The 19,877-nt window shown below is 64.7% G+C and overlaps 6 pseudogenes; all 6 read right to left on the bottom strand.

Moving 5' to 3' along the window:
• Positions 1-514: 514 nt before the first annotated feature.
• On the bottom strand, positions 515-634 carry LOC148756770 (5S ribosomal RNA; annotated as a pseudogene).
• Positions 635-2,039: 1,405 nt separating this feature from the next.
• Positions 2,040-2,159, bottom strand: LOC148756769 (5S ribosomal RNA; annotated as a pseudogene).
• Positions 2,160-6,862: 4,703 nt separating this feature from the next.
• On the bottom strand, positions 6,863-6,982 carry LOC148756768 (5S ribosomal RNA; annotated as a pseudogene).
• A 5,973-nt stretch (positions 6,983-12,955) lies between these two features.
• On the bottom strand, positions 12,956-13,075 carry LOC148756767 (5S ribosomal RNA; annotated as a pseudogene).
• A 4,708-nt stretch (positions 13,076-17,783) lies between these two features.
• LOC148756766 (5S ribosomal RNA) lies at positions 17,784-17,903 on the bottom strand (annotated as a pseudogene).
• Positions 17,904-19,322: 1,419 nt separating this feature from the next.
• Positions 19,323-19,442, bottom strand: LOC148756765 (5S ribosomal RNA; annotated as a pseudogene).
• Positions 19,443-19,877: the final 435 nt, after the last annotated feature.

Below are 19,877 nucleotides of genomic sequence, written 5' to 3'. Positions count from 1 at the left end.
CTCCGGTGCGGCGGGGCGGGTGGGCGTCCCGTTTGCCCGAGGACACGCCGATCCTGTGTCTCGGGGCCCAGGGGCAGGCGCAGGGATGGGCGTCCCCTGGGCTCGGGCCGAGGTGCAAAGGACTGGCACGTCCTGGGATGGAGAGAGCCTGGTGGAAGCCTGCGCCGGCAGGCAGCCCTGGGCTTGGGCGTTGGGGGTTGCGGCGGCGGCAGGGTCGGGGAGCGAGAGGGAGCCCTGCGATGGCGGTGGCGGCGGCGGCGACCTAGACGCGGCTGACTGCTGCAGGCTGACGGCCTGCCTCGGCGAAGAGCACTAAGAAGAGGGAGAGGGGGGGAGCCCTGGCCGACAGGCCTGGTGTGCGGCCGGGGATGCGAGCTTGTAGTGCTGGGCGGCTGTCCCTCCTCTGGCCAGCGGGACCTTCGGCTGGCTGGGCGGCTGCAGGGGTTGCAGAGGGGCAAGGGGCGGCAGGGATTCGGAGGGAGGCACGCCGGGGCGGCGGCGCAAAAGGAGAGGCGAGCAAAAGCCTACAGGTATTCCCAGGAGGTCTCCCATGCAAGTACTAACCAGGCCCCTCCCTGCTTAGCTCCCGAGATCAGAGGAGATCGGGCGCGTTCAGGGTGGTATGGCCGTAGACGCTGGGACCCGGCTCCCGCGCCCCAAGAGCCTGCTCCCGGCCTGTCTCGTGAGCGCCCGCCATGCAGATGAGCCGCTCCGGTGGCGAGCATCGACCCGCGGGCCGGCTCTGCCAGCACCGCGTCCCCCCCCAGTCCGGCTCCCCGCCTCTTCCTAATGCCCCTGGCGTGGGCGGCGGGCTACTCCTGGCCGACAGCGAGGCCCCTTCGCGCCACCCGGGGCTCCATGGGACACTGCCACTTCCCTGATGGTGCCAGAAGTCGTGGAACTCTGGCATCCTGGGACTCCCCGCACCCAGACCGGCATACAACCCGCCCCCCTACCGCCACCAGGTTTACCCCCAACCGCAGCCCCAAGGCTGGTGGAGGCCTGCACCAGCAGGCAACCCTGGGCCTGGGAGTTGTGGGAGGACCCCGCGGCGGCGGCGGGGGCGGCTGCGGCGGCGGCGGCGGCGGAGGCAGGGGAGGGTGGCGAGGTAGGCGATGGCAACCGCGTGGATGGCGCCAGGGCGACGATGGCGGCGGCGACAATGGGGGCTTTGACGGTGGGCGCTGGGACACGGGGGCCGATGGCGGCGGCGGTGGCGGCGGGGGCTGGGGAGGGCGTGAGGGAGGTGCTGGCGGCGGAGGCCGGGAGAGCAGAGGCGGGAGACTGAGCGAGTATGGCATTGGTGGCGGCGGGGGCTGGGGCGGGGGCGGGGAAGATGGCGGTGCTGGAGGCGGGGAGAGCAGAGGAGGGAATTGAGGGAGTGCGGCAATGGCGGCAGCGGGGGCTGGGGAGGGCGTGAGGGCGGTGCTGGCGGCGGAGGCCGGGAGAGCAGAGGCGGGAGACTGAGGGAGTATGGCGATGGTGGCTGCGGGGGTCTGGGGCGGGGGCGGGGGAGATGGCGGTGCTGGAGGCGGGGAGAGCGGAGGAGGGAATTGAGGGAGTACGGATATGGCGGCGGCGGGGGCGGGGGTGGGGGAGAGGGCAGCACTGGTGGCGGAGATGGGGAGCGCGGTGCTGGCGGCCGAGGTGGGGAGAGCACAGGAGGGAGTTTGAGGGAGTTTGGCGGTGGCGGCGGCGGGGGCGGGGACAGGGGCGGGGGCGAGGGCAGCGCTGGCGGGGGGGGTGGGGGGGGTGGGGGGGTGGGGGGGGTGGGGAGCCCGGTGGTGGCGGTGGCTTTGGCGCAGGCGGCGGTGGCGGCGACCGCGAGTCGGCGAAGGATTCGCGATGACGGCCTGCGGGACCGAAGAGGACTGAGAGGAGGGTGTGTGGGGGGAGCCCTGGCCCACGGGCCTGGTGTGCGGCCGGGGCTGCCAGCTTGTAGTGCCGGGCGGCTGACCCTCTGCTGGTCAGGGGGACCTGCGGCTGGCTGGGAGGCTGCAGAGGGAGCCACGCCGGAGCGGCGATGCAAAAGGAGACGCTAGCAAAAGCCAACAGGTATTCCCAGGCGGTCTCCCATCCAAGTACTAACCAGGACAGACCCTGCTTCGCTTCCGAGATCAGACGAGATCTGCTGCGTTCAGGGTGGTATGGCCTTAGGCACTGGGACCCGGCTCCCGGCACTCCAAGAGCCTGCTCCCGACTTGCCTCCTGAGCGCACGCGCCATGCTGCTGGGCCGCTCGGGTGGCGAGCATGTCTGCCCGAGTGCCTCCCGCCCGCTCCCCGCCTCCTCCGGTCGCCGCTGGTGTGGGCGACGAGCTACTCCTGGCCCGCAGCGAGGCCCCTTCGCGCCCCCCAGTGGCTCCACAGGCCTCTGTCACTTCCCTGACTGTGACATATGTCTGGGCGCCCTGGCATCCTGGGACTCCCCACGCCCGGAATGGCTTTTACCACGCCCCCCTACCCCAACCCCTCTCATCCCCCCCCCCCAGCCCCACAACCGCACACCCCCCTTGCTGCTGTGCTGTCCCCACCACTCAGGGCCACCGAGGGGGTCGCAGGGTCCTCTCAGTCCCCTCCACCCTAGGGACGTGCGACCCAGGCCCTGGCCCTGGCCGGCCCCACCCACTGGCCCAAAGCCAGGGAGAGCCACCCGCGACCAGGGGGCAGCACCTCCAGACTGCCGCCACCCTTCGTCACACAGCCTTCTGTCTGGGCCCTCGCCCCTCATCAGCGACCGGCGTCCCGCCCGATCACTGGTCACTTCACTGGCTACACATCACCTCCTCTGACCCAGGGTGTTGAGAGAGAGGATGAGAGAAGGCCAGAGACGGAGCAAGAGGTAGGCGGAGAGAGACAGACAGGGACTGTGGGGACAGACTTGCAGAGAGCACTTTCCAGGCTCTGGGCCTCGCGTGGAGGGGTGCTGCGTGGGGGCTGCACGGACATCAGCTGTTACCGCTTGGCCATCAGCTGTTGCCAGTTGGCCATTGGCCACTGGCAGAGCTGCGGTGGCCAAGGTAGGAAGCGCGGATGGTGGACTGCAAATTGCAGAGGGGCGCGGACTGCAGTGGGCCGGCTTGGTGGGTCTGTTGGTTGGCAGAGAATCGTCCGGCAGGTTGGGGATCGGGCGGCTCCGGCTTGCCGTGTCTCCAAGCCAGCAGCCCGTGAGACATGGTTCTATGAGCCCCCTATCCGTGGCTCTGTTGGTGTTCCTTCTTGGCCTCGCCAAATCCTGCGTTCTTGTGCGGGCAGAGGGACTAGAGTCCCCGCAGGACAGGGACCGACAGACAGAACGGGGGGACAGGGGGACCGGGGGATGGGAGGACCGGGGGACAGGGGACCGGGAGACGGGTGTAAGGGGGGGGACAGGGAGAACGGTGGGACTGTAGGAACCCGGGGCTGGGGTACCGGGGGACGGGGTACCAGGAGATGGGGGAAGGGTGGCAGGGGGACAGGGAGACCGTTGGAACTGGGAGAACCGGGGGACGGGGGGTCTGGGAGACGGGGGCATGTGGGACGGGGGGAAGGGGTGACCGGAAGATGGGGGGACGGGAGTACGAGAGGGCCGGGGGGACGGGGGGACTGGGGGATGGGGGGACAAGGGGACCGGGGGACCGGGGGGACAGGGGGACTGGGTACTGGGAGACAGTGGGACCAGGGGACGGGGGGACCGGGAGATGGGGGGACACGGTACCAGGGGAAAGGGAGACCGGGGAATTGGGGGACAGGGAGACTGGGGGACTGGGGGATTGGGGGAATGAGAGGACGGTGGGACTGGCGGACGGTGGGACGGAGGGACCAGGAGACCGGTGGATGGAGGGACAGGAGTACGAGGGTACTGGGGGACGAGGGACATGGGGAGGGGGGGACCGGGAAACGGGGGAACGGGGGACCGTGAGACGGGGGGACCGGGAGATGGGGGACCTGGGGCCGGGGGGACGGGGTGACGGGGGGACCGGGAGACAGAGGGACAGGGGGACTGGAGGGTCGGGGGGACCGGGGTACGGGGGGACCGGGGGACGGGGGGACCGGGGCAACGGAGACGGGGGGGACCGGGGGAACGGCGGATGGGGGGACCAGGGGACCCGCGGACCGGGGGACCGGAGGTTGGGGAGACCGGGGGATAGGGGACCGGGCGACGGGGTGACCAGGGGCATGAATGGACTGGGGGGACGGGGGTACCAGTGGACCGGGAGATGGGGGGACCGGGGGACCGGGGACCGGGGGACGGGGGGACCGGGGGACCGGGGGTTGGGGGACTGGGGGATGAGGGGACCGGGAGATCGGGTACCGGGGAACGGGGCGACTAGGAGACGGGGGACCGCGAGACGGGGGACCGGGGACGGGGTGACCGGGAGATGGGACACCGGGAGACGGGAGACTGTGGGACGGGAGGACCGGAAGACGGGGCGAACGGAGAACTGGGGGATCGGTAGACGGGGGCCAGGGCGATGGGGGAACCGGGGGACTGGGGGACCGGGGGACCAGGGACCGGGGGTTGGGGGTCCAGGGGATGAGGGGACCGGGAGACGGGGGACCTGGGGACCGGGCGACCGGGAGACGGGGGACCGGGAGACGGGGGGATGGGTGTGCGGCCGGACCGGGAGACAGACGGACAGGGAGATGGGGGGACCGGGGGACCGGGGGAAGGGGGTAACACTGGACGGAGGACCAGGGGACCGGAAGACCGGGCGACCGGGAGACAGGGGACCGGGAGACTGGGGACCGGGAGACGGGGCGACCGGGGAACGGGGGGACCGGTAGAAGGGCGCCTGGGCGCCGGGGGAACCGGGGGACCGGGGGACCAGGAGACGGGGGACGGGGGAACGGGAGACCGGGGGTATGGGGGGACGGGGGGACCAGGCGAAGGAGGGACGTGGGGACGGGGAGACGTTGGGACTGGGGGACCGGGGGACAGGTGGACCGCGAGACGGAGGACCGGGAGACGGGGGAACGGGGGTCGGGGGACCCGGGGAGGGGGGGAACGGGAGACGAGGGAATGGGGGACGGGTGGACCAGGGGCGTGGGGGGACTGGGGGGACGGGGGAGCGGGGGACGGGGGATGGGGCACTGGGGGGACGGGGGCACCGGGGGACGGGTGGACTGGGAGAGGGTGGATGGGGGTACGGGGGAACAGGGGGATCAGGGGACGGGGGGAACAGGGGACGGGGGGGACCGGAATAGGGGGGATGGTGGAACGTGGGGACGGGGGACCCGGGAGACGGGGGACAGGAAGACGGGGAACCGGGGGAACGGAGACAGGGGTGACGGGGAGACGGGGGTACCGGGGGACGGGGGTACTGCGTGGGGCTGCACTGACATCAGCTGTTACCGCTTGGCCTTCAGCTGTTGCCAGTTGGCCATTGGACACCGGCAGAGCTGCGGTGGCCAAGCTAGGAAGCGCGGATGGTGGACTGCAAATTGCAGAGGGGCGCGGACTGCAGTGGGCCGGCTTGGTGGGTCTGTTGGTTGGCAGAGAATCGGCCAGCAGGTGGGGGATCGGGCGGCTCCGGCTTGCCGTGTCTCCAAGCCAGCCGCCCGTGAGACATGGTGCTATGAGCCCCCTATCCGTGGCTCTGTGGGTGTTCCTTCTTGGCCTCGCCAAATCCTGCGTTCTTGTGCGGGCAGAGGGACTAGAGTCCCCGCAGGACAGGGACAGACAGACAGAACGGGAGGAGGAGTAAGAGGGAGCGAGATGGAAATATACACGTATATGTACATGTATGTGTCTAGACATACAGAGAGACATGGACAGAGACAGAGAAAGAGGGGGCTGGCACGCGGGGAGAGAGCTCCTGAGCCAGAGCCAGAACCCAACAGGCACGTCACAGAGCCAGACAGACATGGGGTGGGGGAGGGTGGGAGGGACGCCCATTCGGGCACACGGACTGGGACAGACGCACTGAGGCTGTGTTGAAGTGGTGGCTTCTCCACCGGAGTGTGGTCGTGCCCGGGGCTGGGCTCCGCCAAGGAGGCATTGCCCTGGCGTTGGCAGTCACCATTGAAGCCCCCGGGGCGGGCCGCCAGGGTCTCCGGAGGGCCAGTGGGCTCTGAGCCCCGCCCAGGGACCCGCCCGCGGGAGGAGAGTGGCAGCCCCCAGGCACCCTGGTTGTGAGGATTGTGTGCCTGCGTGCCTGCTCTTCCCTTGTGGCGGTCTCCCCTGGAGTCGATGGCGCGTGGTGTGTTGGGGTGCTGCTCCCGCCGTCCCCTGGTTTGTCCCGGCTCTTTGTGCCCTTTGTGTCGGGGACACCGTGGCCGGCGGGAAGGGAGGGCTCCTGGCTCTTGTGGGAGACGGGAGGGGACGCGCGGGGGTGTGGGGAGAGGTGCCTGCCCGCGGAGACAGAAGACTGCGGTGGGGCGGGGCGGGTGGGCGTCCCGTTTGCCCGAGGACACGCCGATCCTGTGTCTCGGGGCCCAGGGGCAGGCGCAGGGATGGGCGTCCCCTGGGCTCGGGCCGAGGTGCAAAGGACCGGCACGTCCTGGGATGGAGAGAGCCTGGTGGAAGCCTGCGCCGGCAGGCAGCCCTGGGCTTGGGCGTTGGGGGTTGCGGCGGCGGCAGTGTCGGGGAGCGAGAGGGAGCCCTGCGATGGCGGTGGCGGCGGCGGCGACCTAGACGCGGCTGACTGCTGCAGGCTGACGGCCTGCCTCGGCGAAGAGCACTAAGAAGAGGGAGAGGGGGGGAGCCCTGGCCGACAGGCCTGGTGTGCGGCCGGGGATGCGAGCTTGTAGTGCTGGGCGGCTGTCCCTCCTCTGGCCAGGGGGACCTTCGGCTGGCTGGGCGGCTGCAGGGGTTGCAGAGGGGCAAGGGGCGGCAGGGATTCGGAGGGAGGCACGCCGGGGCGGCGGCGCAAAAGGAGAGGCGAGCAAAAGCCTACAGGTATTCCCAGGAGGTCTCCCATGCAAGTACTAACCAGGCCCCTCCCTGCTTAGCTCCCGAGCTCAGAGGAGATCGGGCGCGTTCAGGGTGGTATGGCCGTAGACGCTGGGACCCGGCTCCCGCGCCCCAAGAGCCTGCTCCCGGCCTGTCTCGTGAGCGCCCGCCATGCAGATGAGCCGCTCCGGTGGCGAGCATCGACCCGCGGGCCGGCTCTGCCAGCACCGCGTCCCCCCCCAGTCCGGCTCCCCGCCTCTTCCTAATGCCCCTGGCGTGGGCGGCGGGCTACTCCTGGCCGACAGCGAGGCCCCTTCGCGCCACCCGGGGCTCCATGGGACACTGCCACTTCCCTGATGGTGCCAGAAGTCGTGGAACTCTGGCATCCTGGGACTCCCCGCACCCAGACCGGCATACAACCCGCCCCCCTACCGCCACCAGGTTTACCCCCAACCGCAGCCCCAAGGCTGGTGGAGGCCTGCACCAGCAGGCAACCCTGGGCCTGGGAGTTGTGGGAGGATCCCGCGGCGGCGGCGGGGGCGGCTGCGGCGGCGGCGGCGGCGGCGGCGGCGGAGGCAGGGGAGGGTGGCGAGGTAGGCGATGGCAACCGCGTGGATGGCGCCAGGGCGACGATGGCGGCGGCGACAATGGGGGCTTTGACGGTGGGCGCTGGGACACGGGGGCCGATGGCGGCGGCGGTGGCGGCGGGGGCTGGGGAGGGCGTGAGGGCGGTGCTGGCGGCGGAGGCCAGGAGAGCAGAGGCGGGAGACTGAGCGAGTATGGCATTGGTGGCGGCGGGGGCTGGGGCGGGGGCGGGGAAGATGGCGGTGCTGGAGGCGGGGAGAGCAGAGGAGGGAATTGAGGGAGTGCGGCAATGGCGGCAGCGGGGGCTGGGGAGGGCGTGAGGGCGGTGCTGGCGGCGGAGGCCGGGAGAGCAGAGGCGGGAGACTGAGGGAGTATGGCGATGGTGGCTGCGGGGGTCTGGGGCGGGGGCGGGGGAGATGGCGGTGCTGGAGGCGGGGAGAGCGGAGGAGGGAATTGAGGGAGTACGGATATGGCGGCGGCGGGGGCGGGGGTGGGGGAGAGGTGTGGGGAGCCATGGTTTCTTGTAACCCTAAACCTTGCAGACTGGCTCGGTTTCTGTCCCCATAACATTGTCTCTGTCTTATCTGAGAAGCGCCTAACGGCTGCTGAGGAATGTGGTGAAAACGGCCAGTTCCCAGACACAAAAAACTAAGGGCTTTTTAGACAATTAGTAGAGTCTGTCTCCTTGAAATATTTACTTTTGTGAGTTTCAGTGACCTTGTATCTTCTATGTCAAAGTAAGGTTGAGGCTGGAAAGATTTACTTTCGCTGAGATAATGCATATCTTCTTCGTTTAACTGCACGTACTCAAATTGTATATATTGGTTAGAGATAATAAACTCAGGGCTTCAGCATGACTGAAGACCGGCCGCATTAGCATTTGTGTGTGTCTTTTATTTCATTCCCACTCCCCCATTCAGGTACTGATCGACTCGTGGCGGCTGGCCCGTCACACTTGGCGCCCGAACAGGGACCTGAATACGGGGGTAACAGTGAGGAACACCGCGTGGCAAGGGCCCAGCTCGTAGAGAGCTTATCAGTGGATGCGTGGTGAGTAAGGCACAATACCCCTCGGTCGAATGAGTGTGTGAGTGAGTGATAGCTCCACGACTTCGTGTTACGGAGCTTGATTGGGCCCTAATCTGCGGTTCCGGTTCTGTCATACGGCATAACGGCGACTGGGCTTTACAGTCCACCTGTCCGGGGCGTTATACCGGAGCGCCTTAGCCAAGACAGATTTGGCTCCGCGAGGGGCACGGCCAGACGGGCATCAGAGTGTTTTCTTTGTTTGAAAGAAGGGCCGAGTTAGGGTGAAGAATGGGTCACGCTAGCAGCAAGGACCTGTATGTTAGAGGACTTAAGAAATTGCTTGCCTCCCGTGGCAGTCGGGTGAGCAGAGAACAGTTAGATAAGTTTTTAGAATTTGTAAAAAAAGTTTGTCCATGGTTTCCAGAAGAAGGCACTGTCAGTCTGGAAACTTGGGAGAAAATGGGAGAGCAGTTACAAGATTATTATGCTGCCCACGGACCTCAGCAGATCCCTGTAGAAACATTCGGGTTGTGGACCTTGATTAGAGATTGTTTAGATCTCAGGCGTAAGAGCTGTAAGCTAGAGAAAGTAAAACAAGCTGGCAATGAAGAAATTCTTTCATCTGCCACTTCTCTGGCAGAGAGAAAAAAGGGGGAGGAAGCCAAACCCACAAAAGAACTTTTTAAAGATACAGAGCCTATTTATTATGAACCTCCGGTCGAGGACTGGAAAGATTTAGACTCTCAGGATCAAAAAGACTTAGAGGATGAAGCAGCCAAACATAATAAAAACAAATACCCTCCTTTGGTGGCTATGGCTCAAGAAGGCAGACAACCTGCAGGCACTACACTTTCTTTTGCAGATCAGCTAAAAAAGATTCAGGGACAGTTGATTAAACTTAAAGTTGCTGTGGATGGAGGAAATTGTCCTCGGAGTCCCCAGATTCCTTTTAAAAATCAATGGAATCCTCGGGGTAAAGATCCCCCTTGGAAACAGAGGTACAAAGATTACAAGCTGCACTCACTTCCCTCTCTGTTCAAATGCAATTAGTCCAGGCTCAACAGACTGGGCCTTTATTAAAATCTCAATCAAAATAAAAGCCTAGGTTACAATTAAGCTCTCCTCCAAGTGTAGTTGCAGGGCTGGATCTACAGCCTGAGGCCCCTGTTGTAGCCCCTGTGACAATGAGACAATTACCAGGCATAAAAGATCAAAGGTCCCCCCTACAAAAGAGTTTACAAGCTGCTAGTACAGGACCAACTTTAAAAGGGACACATTGCTTCCTCCAATTCTCCCTGAAATTCTCCCATTTTTGTTATTAAAAAAAAATCTGGTAGATAAAAATTATGACAAGATTTAAAAAAAGTTAATAAAACCATAAAATTAATGGGAGCCTTACAGCCAGGCTTGCCCTGTCCTGCAGCCATACCACAAAACACATATAAAATTGTTTTGGACTTAAAAGATTGTTTTTATACTATACCTTTAAATCCTGATGACTGCCCTAGGTTTGCTTTCAGTGTTCCTTCTGTTAATTTACAAAAACCTTTTAAGAGATATCATTGGCTAGTGCTACCTCAAAAAATGGCTAGTAGCCCTACATTATGTCAAAAATTTGTATCAGCTGCTATAAAACCTACCTAAAGGACATTTTCAGATATTTACATCATCCACTACATGGATGACATACTTCTTGCCCACTCTTGTGAACCAAAGTTGCTTGCTGCTTTTGCTCATTTACAAAAAAGCTCCACGATTATGGGCTGGTTATAGCCCCAAAAAAAATTCAGCAAGTGCTTCCTTACTCTTATCTGGGATATTGTTTAATGCCTCAGGCCATTGTGCCTCAAAAAATACAAATCCGGCGAGATTGTTTAAAAATATTAAATGATTTCCAAAAGCTACTGGGAGACATTAATTAGATTAGACCTCAGTTGCGGTTGACAACCGGTAAATTACAACCTTTGTTTAAAATATTACGTGGGAAAGCTGATCCTACTTCTCCCCGCGAGATAACACGGGGAAGAGGCTTTGCTTGTATTTCTCCAGGTCCAAAAAAAAAACCTTTGTAAATTCCTGGTCGGTGTTAAACCATACCATAAACAACAGCCCACAAAAAAAAAGACATCTATAGATACCCATCCACGCCCCTAGGGTGTGAAAAAGCTCTCACTTTCTACAGCTGCAGAAGGACTTTCCGCTTCAGACCCTGTTAAATGGATAAAGACTTTGGGTAGAGGGTTTGCTGGAGATATTGCTATTCTGTTTATTGTTCTGTTTATTTTACATAGTCCTCAGATGTGGACAAATAGCCCTCCGACAGGCTGTAAATGAAACAACTACACGTTCTGTGTTTCTCATACTTCAAAAACAAAAAAGGGGGAGATGTAGTCACACAACAGCCTAGCCGACTGTCCCCCCATGTCTTTCCTTAAGGAAAGAAGAGCCTGTAAGACTGTGCCTTTTTAGGAACTTTGCTTATCTCTATATTTTACACCTTATGTCTCTCTGTCTGGTCCCCAAAAGATGGTTTGCAGCCAAAGACAGGTAAGATATCTCACGGGAGATACAACCTAAGCCAGACAAAACCGAGTGGGGACCCCCAATGAGCTGCCTTAAAAGATCCAAAAAGGAGCCTTGCCTCCCCTTCCCCCTGCCTGGGAAAAGCCACTGCTGTCTCTGGCTTTCCTCACAGGAGATCGGTAGCCAATGACGGGTAATGATCAGTAAGCGTTTTTACAACCTAAGACAGGAGTCGATCGCTTTGATGATCGATATCCAATGACGGGTAAGTAAAAATGTCTGTACTGACTACCTAAGCCAGACACGATCTCAAAAATAAAAAATAAAAAAGGGGGATATGTAGGGAATTGGAGCATTAAGGGTTAAGAAAATGTAACTTCAAGCAGAGTTTGGGAGGATGGCTGAGGGAAACTCCGATAAGCATAAAAAACAGACACCTGCTGTTCTGGGGATGAGAAATTACCAAAGAGATAAAGACAGTCAGGGTCAAACTTTGAGAAAACGTAACTAATCTGTACTTGCTGCCTCAGCCGCTTTATGTAACCTTCTTGTTTCTGTGTGTATAAAAGAAAGCTGGCTTCATGATGAAATTCAAAGTATGAGAGAAGCTGAACCTTTAAAATTTGATGCAGCTCAGGCTGCCTCTGAGTTTGTTGATGTTCTTAGGAGTGTTTTGCCCTCTATGCCTTATATTACCCATTCTGTTATAATATTTCTTACATTGGGCATCTGTGTCTGCTTGGTTCTGTGCCTACTCCCTATCCTCATCAGATGTTTCATCAGCAGGATGTTAGACTTACGAGCTGACATCCATCAGCTTGAGCTTAAGGCGAAGCCTTAAGTCTTTCTCCCCCATGCATTTAGAGGGGCGGGTTAGTCAACGACGGGCAAATACTTGGGAGCCGCTTCAACACCTAAGACAGGGCTTGTATTAATAAAATATGAGTACCAATGACGGGTAAGTTGAGGCAGGCGTCCTGGGATGCCTAAGTCAGGCACCGTCACCTCGCCATCCTGGCTGGATGGACTTTGCTTTTATAAAATAAAAAAGGGGGAGATGTGGGGAGCCATGGTTTCTTGCAACCCTAAACCTTGCAGACTGGCTCGGTTTCTGCCCCCATAACATTGTCTCTGCCTTATCTGAGAAGCGCCTAACGGCTGCTGAGGAATGTGGTGAAAACGGCCAGTTCCCAGACACAAAAAACTAAGGGCTTTCTAGACAATTAGTAGAGTCTGTCTCCTTGAAATATTTACTTTTGTGAGTTTCAGTGACCTTGTATCTTCTATGTCAAAGTAAGGTTGAGGCTGGAAAGATTTACTTTCGCTGAGATAATGCATATCTTCTTCGTTTAACTGCACGTACTCAAATTGTATATATTGGTTAGAGATAATAAACTCAGGGCTTCAGCATGACTGAAGACCGGCCGCATTAGCATTTGTGTGTGTCTTTTATTTCATTCCCACTCCCCCATTCAGGTACTGATCGACTCGTGGCGGCTGGCCCGTCACAGAGAGGGCAGCACTGGTGGCGGAGATGGGGAGCGCGGTGCTGGCGGCCGAGGTGGGGAGAGCACAGGAGGGAGTTTGAGGGAGTTTGGCGGTGGCGGCGGCGGGGGCGGGGACAGGGGCGGGGGCGAGGGCAGCGCTGGCGGGGGGGGGGGTGGGGGGTGGGGGGGGTGGGGAGCCCGGTGGTGGCGGTGGCTTTGGCGCAGGCGGCGGTGGCAGCGACCGCGAGTCGGCGAAGGATTCGCGATGACGGCCTGCGGGACCGAAGAGGACTGAGAGGAGGGTGTGTGGGGGGAGCCCTGGCCCACGGGCCTGGTGTGCGGCCGGGGCTGCCAGCTTGTAGTGCCGGGCGGCTGACCCTCTGCTGGTCAGGGGGACCTGCGGCTGGCTGGGAGGCTGCAGAGGGAGCCACGCCGGAGCGGCGATGCAAAAGGAGACGCTAGCAAAAGCCAACAGGTATTCCCAGGCGGTCTCCCATCCAAGTACTAACCAGGACAGACCCTGCTTCGCTTCCGAGATCAGACGAGATCTGCTGCGTTCAGGGTGGTATGGCCTTAGGCACTGGGACCCGGCTCCCGGCACTCCAAGAGCCTGCTCCCGACTTGCCTCCTGAGCGCACGCGCCATGCTGCTGGGCCGCTCGGGTGGCGAGCATGTCTGCCCGAGTGCCTCCCGCCCGCTCCCCGCCTCCTCCGGTCGCCGCTGGTGCTGGTGTGGGCGACGAGCTACTCCTGGCCCGCAGCGAGGCCCCTTCGCGCCCCCCAGTGGCTCCACAGGCCTCTGTCACTTCCCTGACTGTGACATATGTCTGGGCGCCCTGGCATCCTGGGACTCCCCACGCCCGGAATGGCTTTTACCACGCCCCCCTACCCCAACCCCTCTCATCCCCCCCCCCCAGCCCCACAACCGCACACCCCCCTTGCTGCTGTGCTGTCCCCACCACTCAGGGCCACCGAGGGGGTCGCAGGGTCCTCTCAGTCCCCTCCACCCTAGGGACGTGCGACCCAGGCCCTGGCCCTGGCCGGCCCCACCCACTGGCCCAAAGCCAGGGAGAGCCACCCGCGACCAGGGGGCAGCACCTCCAGACTGCCGCCACCCTTCGTCACACAGCCTTCTGTCTGGGCCCTCGCCCCTCATCAGCGACCGGCGTCCCGCCCGATCACTGGTCACTTCACTGGCTACACATCACCTCTCCTGACCCAGGGTGTTGAGAGAGAGGATGAGAGAAGGCCAGAGACGGAGCAAGAGGTAGGCGGAGAGAGACAGACGGGGACTGTGGGGACAGACTTGCAGAGAGCACTTTCCAGGCTCTGGGCCTCGCGTGGAGGGGTGCTGCGTGGGGGCTGCACGGACATCAGCTGTTACTGCTTGGCCATCAGCTGTTGCCAGTTGGCCATTGGCCACTGGCAGAGCTGCGGTGGCCAAGGTAGGAAGCGCGGATGGTGGACTGCAAATTGCAGAGGGGCGCGGACTGCAGTGGGCCGGCTTGGTGGGTCTGTTGGTTGGCAGAGAATCGTCCGGCAGGTTGGGGATCGGGCGGCTCCGGCTTGCCGTGTCTCCAAGCCAGCCGCCCGTGAGACATGGTGCTATGAGCCCCCTATCCGTGGCTCTGTTGGTGTTCCTTCTTGGCCTCGCCAAATCCTGGGTTCTTGTGCGGGCAGAGGGACTAGAGTCCCCGCAGGACAGGGACCGACAGACAGAACGGGGGGACAGGGGGACCGGGGGATGGGAGGACCGGGGGACAGGGGACCGGGAGACGGGTGTAAGGGGGGGGACAGGGAGAACGGTGGGACTGTAGGAACCCGGGGCGGGGGTACCGGGGGACCGGGTACCAGGAGATGGGGGAAGGGTGGCAGGGGGACAGGGAGACCGTTGGAACTGGGAGAACCGGGGGACGGGGGGTCTGGGAGACGGGGGCATGTGGGACGGGGGGAAGGGGTGACCGGAAGATGGGGGGACGGGAGTACGAGAGGGAAGGGGGGAAGGGGGGACTGGGGGATGGGGGGACAAGGGGACCGGGGGACCGGGGGGACAGGGGGACTGGGTACTGGGAGACAGTGGGACCAGGGGACGGGGGGACCGGGAGATGGGGGGACACGGTACCAGGGGAAAGGGAGACCGGGGAATTGGGGGACAGGGAGACTGGGGGACTGGGGGATTGGGGGAATGAGAGGACGGTGGGACTGGCGGACGGTGGGACGGAGGGACCAGGAGACCGGTGGATGGAGGGACAGGAGTACGAGGGTACTGGGGGACGAGGGACATGGGGAGGGGGGGACCGGGAAACGGGGGAACGGGGGACCGTGAGACGGGGGGACCGGGAGATGGGGGACCTGGGGCCGGGGGGACGGGGTGACGGGGGGACCGGGAGACAGAGGGACAGGGGGACTGGAGGGTCGGGGGGACCGGGGTACGGGGGGACCGGGGGACGGGGGGACCGGGGCAACGGAGACGGGGGGGACCGGGGGAACGGCGGATGGGGGGACCAGGGGACCCGCGGACCGGGGGACCGGAGGTTGGGGGGACCGGGGGATAGGGGACCGGGCGACGGGGTGACCAGGGGCATGAATGGACTGGGGGGACGGGGGTACCAGTGGACCGGGAGATGGGGGGACCGGTGGACCGGGGACCGGGGGACGGGGGGACCGGGGGACCGGGGGTTGGGGGACTGGGGGATGAGGGGACCGGGAGATCGGGTACCGGGGAACGGGGCGACTAGGAGACGGGGGACCGCGAGACGGGGGACCGGGGACGGGGTGACCGGGAGATGGGACACCGGGAGACGGGAGACTGTGGGACGGGAGGACCGGAAGACGGGGCGAACGGAGAACTGGGGGATCGGTAGACGGGGGCCAGGGCGATGGGGGAACCGGGGGACTGGGGGACCGGGGGACCAGGGACCGGGGGTTGGGGGTCCAGGGGATGAGGGGACCGGGAGACGGGGGACCTGGGGACCGGGCGACCGGGAGACGGGGGACCGGGAGACGGGGGGATGGGTGTGCGGCCGGACCGGGAGACAGAGGGACAGGGAGATGGGGGGACCGGGGGACCGGGGGAAGGGGGTAACACTGGACGGAGGACCGGGGGACCGGAAGACCGGGCGACCGGGAGACAGGGGACCGGGAGACTGGGGACCGGGAGACGGGGCGACCGGGGAACGGGGGGACCGGTAGAAGGGCGCCTGGGCGCCGGGGGAACCGGGGGACCGGGGGACCAGGAGACGGGGGACCGGGGAACGGGAGACCGGGGGTATGGGGGGACGGGGGGACCAGGCGAAGGAGGGACGGGGGGACGGGGAGACGTTGGGACTGGGGGACCGGGGGACAGGTGGACCGCGAGACGGAGGACCGGGAGACGGGGGAACGGGGGTCGGGGGACCCGGGGAGGGGGGAACGGGAGACGAGGGAATGGGGGACGGGTGGACCAGGGGCGTGGGGGGACTGGGGGGACGGGGGAGCGGGGGACGGGGGATGGGGCACTGGGGGGACGGGGGCACCGGGGGACGGGTGGACTGGGAGAGGGTGGATGGGGGTACGGGGGAACAGGGGGATCAGGGGACGGGGGGAACAGGGGACGGGGGGGACCGGAATAGGGGGGATGGTGGAACGTGGGGACGGGGGACCCGGGAGACGGGGGACAGGAAGACGGGGAACCGGGGGAACGGAGACAGGGGTGACGGGGAGACGGGGGTACCGGGGGACGGGGGTACTGCGTGGGGCTGCACTGACATCAGCTGTTACCGCTTGGCCTTCAGCTGTTGCCAGTTGGCCATTGGACACCGGCAGAGCTGCGGTGGCCAAGCTAGGAAGCGCGGATGGTGGACTGCAAATTGCAGAGGGGCGCGGACTGCAGTGGGCCGGCTTGGTGGGTCTGTTGGTTGGCAGAGAATCGGCCAGCAGGTGGGGGATCGGGCGGCTCCGGCTTGCCGTGTCTCCAAGCCAGCCGCCCGTGAGACATGGTGCTATGAGCCCCCTATCCGTGGCTCTGTGGGTGTTCCTTCTTGGCCTCGCCAAATCCTGCGTTCTTGTGCGGGCAGAGGGACTAGAGTCCCCGCAGGACAGGGACAGACAGACAGAACGGGAGGAGGAGTAAGAGGGAGCGAGATGGAAATATACACGTATATGTACATGTATGTGTCTAGACATACAGAGAGACATGGACAGAGACAGAGAAAGAGGGGGCTGGCACGCGGGGAGAGAGCTCCTGAGCCAGAGCCAGAACCCAACAGGCACGTCACAGAGCCAGACAGACATGGGGTGGGGGAGGGTGGGAGGGACGCCCATTCGGGCACACGGACTGGGACAGACGCACTGAGGCTGTGTTGAAGTGGTGGCTTCTCCACCGGAGTGTGGTCGTGCCCGGGGCTGGGCTCCGCCAAGGAGGCATTGCCCTGGCGTTGGCAGTCACCATTGAAGCCCCCGGGGCGGGCCGCCAGGGTCTCCGGAGGGCCAGTGGGCTCTGAGCCCCGCCCAGGGACCCGCCCGCGGGAGGAGAGTGGCAGCCCCCAGGCACCCTGGTTGTGAGGATTGTGTGCCTGCGTGCCTGCTCTTCCCTTGTGGCGGTCTCCCCTGGAGTCGATGGCGCGTGGTGTGTTGGGGTGCTGCTCCCGCCGTCCCCTGGTTTGTCCCGGCTCTTTGTGCCCTTTGTGTCGGGGACACCGTGGCCGGCGGGAAGGGAGGGCTCCTGGCTCTTGTGGGAGACGGGAGGGGACGCGCGGGGGTGTGGGGAGAGGTGCCTGCCCGCGGAGACAGAAGACTCCGGTGGGGCGGGGCGGGTGGGCGTCCCGTTTGCCCGAGGACACGCCGATCCTGTGTCTCGGGGCCCAGGGGCAGGCGCAGGGATGGGCGTCCCCTGGGCTCGGGCCGAGGTGCAAAGGACCGGCACGTCCTGGGATGGAGAGAGCCTGGTGGAAGCCTGCGCCGGCAGGCAGCCCTGGGCTTGGGCGTTGGGGGTTGCGGCGGCGGCAGGGTCGGGGAGCGAGAGGGAGCCCTGCGATGGCGGTGGCGGCGGCGGCGACCTAGACGGGGCTGACTGCTTCAGGCTGACGGCCTGCCTCGGCGAAGAGCACTAAGAAGAGGGAGAGGGGGGGAGCCCTGGCCGACAGGCCTGGTGTGCGGCCGGGGATGCGAGCTTGTAGTGCTGGGCGGCTGTCCCTCCTCTGGCCAGGGGGACCTTCGGCTGGCTGGGCGGCTGCAGGGGTTGCAGAGGGGCAAGGGGCGGCAGGGATTCGGAGGGAGGCACGCCGGGGCGGCGGCGCAAAAGGAGAGGCGAGCAAAAGCCTACAGGTATTCCCAGGAGGTCTCCCATGCAAGTACTAACCAGGCCCCTCCCTGCTTAGCTCCCGAGCTCAGAGGAGATCGGGCGCGTTCAGGGTGGTATGGCCGTAGACGCTGGGACCCGGCTCCCGCGCCCCAAGAGCCTGCTCCCGGCCTGTCTCGTGAGCGCCCGCCATGCAGATGAGCCGCTCCGGTGGCGAGCATCGACCCGCGGGCCGGCTCTGCCAGCACCGCGTCCCCCCCCAGTCCGGCTCCCCGCCTCTTCCTAATGCCCCTGGCGTGGGCGGCGGGCTACTCCTGGCCGACAGCGAGGCCCCTTCGCGCCACCCGGGGCTCCATGGGACACTGCCACTTCCCTGATGGTGCCAGAAGTCGTGGAACTCTGGCATCCTGGGACTCCCCGCACCCAGACCGGCATACAACCCGCCCCCCTACCGCCACCAGGTTTACCCCCAACCGCAGCCCCAAGGCTGGTGGAGGCCTGCACCAGCAGGCAACCCTGGGCCTGGGAGTTGTGGGAGGATCCCGCGGCGGCGGCGGGGGCGGCTGCGGCGGCGGCGGCGGCGGCGGCGGCGGAGGCAGGGGAGGGTGGCGAGGTAGGCGATGGCAACCGCGTGGATGGCGCCAGGGCGACGATGGCGGCGGCGACAATGGGGGCTTTGACGGTGGGCGCTGGGACACGGGGGCCGATGGCGGCGGCGGTGGCGGCGGGGGCTGGGGAGGGCGTGAGGGCGGTGCTGGCGGCGGAGGCCGGGAGAGCAGAGGCGGGAGACTGAGCGAGTATGGCATTGGTGGCGGCGGGGGCTGGGGCGGGGGCGGGGAAGATGGCGGTGCTGGAGGCGGGGAGAGCAGAGGAGGGAATTGAGGGAGTGCGGCAATGGCGGCAGCGGGGGCTGGGGAGGGCGTGAGGGCGGTGCTGGCGGCGGAGGCCGGGAGAGCAGAGGCGGGAGACTGAGGGAGTATGGCGATGGTGGCTGCGGGGGTCTGGGGCGGGGGCGGGGGAGATGGCGGTGCTGGAGGCGGGGAGAGCGGAGGAGGGAATTGAGGGAGTACGGATATGGCGGCGGCGGGGGCGGGGGTGGGGGAGAGGGCAGCACTGGTGGCGGAGATGGGGAGCGCGGTGCTGGCGGCCGAGGTGGGGAGAGCACAGGAGGGAGTTTGAGGGAGTTTGGCGGTGGCGGCGGCGGGGGCGGGGACAGGGGCGGGGGCGAGGGCAGCGCTGGCGGGGGGGGGGTGGGGGGGGTGGGGGGTGGGGGGTGGGGGGGGGGAGCCCGGTGGTGGCGGTGGCTTTGGCGCAGGCGGCGGTGGCGGCGACCGCGAGTCGGCGAAGGATTCGCGATGACGGCCTGCGGGACCGAAGAGGACTGAGAGGAGGGTGTGTGGGGGGAGCCCTGGCCCACGGGCCTGGTGTGCGGCCGGGGCTGCCAGCTTGTAGTGCCGGGCGGCTGACCCTCTGCTGGTCAGGGGGACCTGCGGCTGGCTGGGAGGCTGCAGAGGGAGCCACGCCGGAGCGGCGATGCAAAAGGAGACGCTAGCAAAAGCCAACAGGTATTCCCAGGCGGTCTCCCATCCAAGTACTAACCAGGACAGACCCTGCTTCGCTTCCGAGATCAGACGAGATCTGCTGCGTTCAGGGTGGTATGGCCTTAGGCACTGGGACCCGGCTCCCGGCACTCCAAGAGCCTGCTCCCGACTTGCCTCCTGAGCGCACGCGCCATGCTGCTGGGCCGCTCGGGTGGCGAGCATGTCTGCCCGAGTGCCTCCCGCCCGCTCCCCGCCTCCTCCGGTCGCCGCTGGTGTGGGCGACGAGCTACTCCTGGCCCGCAGTGAGGCCCCTTCGCGCCCCCCAGTGGCTCCACAGGCCTCTGTCACTTCCCTGACTGTGACATATGTCTGGGCGCCCTGGCATCCTGGGACTCCCCACGCCCGGAATGGCTTTTACCACGCCCCCTACCCCAACCCCTCTCATCCCCCCCCCCAGCCCCACAACCGCACACCCCCCTTGCTGCTGTGCTGTCCCCACCACTCAGGGCCACCGAGGGGGTCGCAGGGTCCTCTCAGTCCCCTCCACCCTAGGGACGTGCAAC

This window comes from Rhinolophus sinicus, chromosome 11 (genome assembly GCF_057876585.1).
Source record: "Rhinolophus sinicus isolate RSI-liver-muscle chromosome 11, RSI-T2T, whole genome shotgun sequence".
Lineage (NCBI taxonomy): Eukaryota > Metazoa > Chordata > Mammalia > Chiroptera > Rhinolophidae > Rhinolophus > Rhinolophus sinicus.
The sequence above is the reverse complement of the archived record's forward strand: the minus strand, read 5'-3'. Positions and strand labels throughout refer to the sequence as shown.